Source organism: Apaloderma vittatum, unplaced genomic scaffold (assembly GCF_000703405.1).
Source record: "Apaloderma vittatum isolate BGI_N311 unplaced genomic scaffold, ASM70340v1 scaffold25629, whole genome shotgun sequence".
Classification (NCBI taxonomy): Eukaryota; Metazoa; Chordata; class Aves; order Trogoniformes; family Trogonidae; genus Apaloderma; species Apaloderma vittatum.
The window spans coordinates 21,600-23,129 of record NW_009734989.1 but is presented as its reverse complement, the minus strand read 5'-3'; the positions used below and the strand labels follow the sequence as shown (position 1 = coordinate 23,129).

The following is a 1,530-nucleotide window of genomic DNA, read 5'->3' as shown; positions in this document are numbered from 1 at the left end:
CCCTGCGCCCCCCGTGGGCCTCCCCCCCAGCGGAGCCGTGGTGACATCTGCCCGCCGGTGCCAGGCCCAGCCGCAGGCAGGTGAGCAGGTCACTCTGCTGCTTGCAAAAGTTTCTAAAATTAAAGCCAGCATCTGAAATTCAAATGAAGAGCAAACCTTTAATTAGAGACTGAATCTAATTCTCTGTCCCCCTCCCGGCACAGCCATCCTGTGATTTCTGGCAATCAGTGCTTTAAACACAGTCCCGACAGCTCCGTTCTCCCCGTGCTCCCGAGGGGCTGGCATTTGCAGGCTTCTCTGTGCGGTGACAGCGACGGCACTCCGGTGCCACGCCGCGGGCACGGGGCGCTCCACCGGCAGTGGCTGCTGCCTCATAGCACCCTGCTTTGGTGGCAGGTGACAGGTCACCCAGCTCATACGTTGTGCCATGCCATGGGATCCTTCCAAAATAGAGGCTTGACAGGTTGGTGATGCTCTCAACACGGGGGGTGGTGTCCTCAGAGCTGGCCAGGAGCCCCGAGCAGAGAGGGCTGGGGGCGTGGGGACAGCCCCAGCCAACACCAGTGCCCTTGGGCCAATCCTTGCCCTGAGGCAGAACTGGCAGCAGATGTTTCGTCAGGGATGGTGCTGCAGCTGGAAGGGAGGAGTGGCAGCTCTTGGCATTGGCAGAAAACCGCTTGCAAACCACATGGCCTCATCTGAAAATAACACTTGGGTGACCCCAGCTCTGTGTAAATGAGGACAGATGAGGACTGACAAACCCCAAATGCCATTGTCCCCAGGCAGTGACAGCAGGAGGGCTCCTTAGCGGGGGAAAACAGATCCACAGCAAGTCTGGGAGGTGGAACAGAGAGGTCAGGCAGATGCTGACTGAAGGGGAGGGTGCTTGCATTCCCGACCAGGTGTCCCCTCTCAGGGTCCCACTTATTTGGAGCAAGATGTCTCTTGTCCCTCCCCAGCCTGGGGGAAGCTGCCAAAGGAGGGCGGGGAGGATCATGCTCTCCATGGCTGCTCCAGAGAGGATGGAGCTAATGGGCTTAAAATGCATTAAAGCGGATTTTGGATAGAAGTGGAGGAAGAACTGGCTGGCAGTTGAAGCAGGAGGAGACAGCCTGGGGAGCAGGGCAGCTCCCTGCCCAGGAGGCTGAGGAGCAGGACTGCTGCATCCATCAGGCTGGGCAGGACTTCTGCCATCACCGCCATGGGGCAGGGGACAGGGGAGCTGAATGTCCCCATGCCTGGTGTTACCCTGACTGGTCCTGGCTACCCACACCCAGCTGGTGTCGGCAGTGGTGATCCAAGCTGGCGGCTCCTGCCTGTTAGCATTGGGATTAGCTGGTTCTGCACGTGAGGAGCATCCTGGTCGCATTAGGCAGGTTTAGGAAATTGGAGGCAACTTGACCTCAGAGCTGTGCCTGACAAGCCCTCCCAGTACACGAGGCACTGGGGAGAAACCACCCCCCGCAGTGTGGCATGGCGTGCCTGGGGACTGACAAGCAAAATTGGGGGTGTCCTATTGCTGAGGTTTGT

General features: G+C 58.9%; 1 protein-coding gene across 1 annotated transcript in view; it reads left to right on the top strand.

Annotated features, from left to right (window-relative positions):
- The window catches only part of CACNA2D2 (calcium channel, voltage-dependent, alpha 2/delta subunit 2), a gene marked incomplete at both ends in the record, with an annotated part of 21,641 nt that overhangs the window by 207 nt on the left and 19,904 nt on the right, over window positions 1–1,530 (top strand). The gene's annotated exons all lie outside the window — the stretch shown is intronic.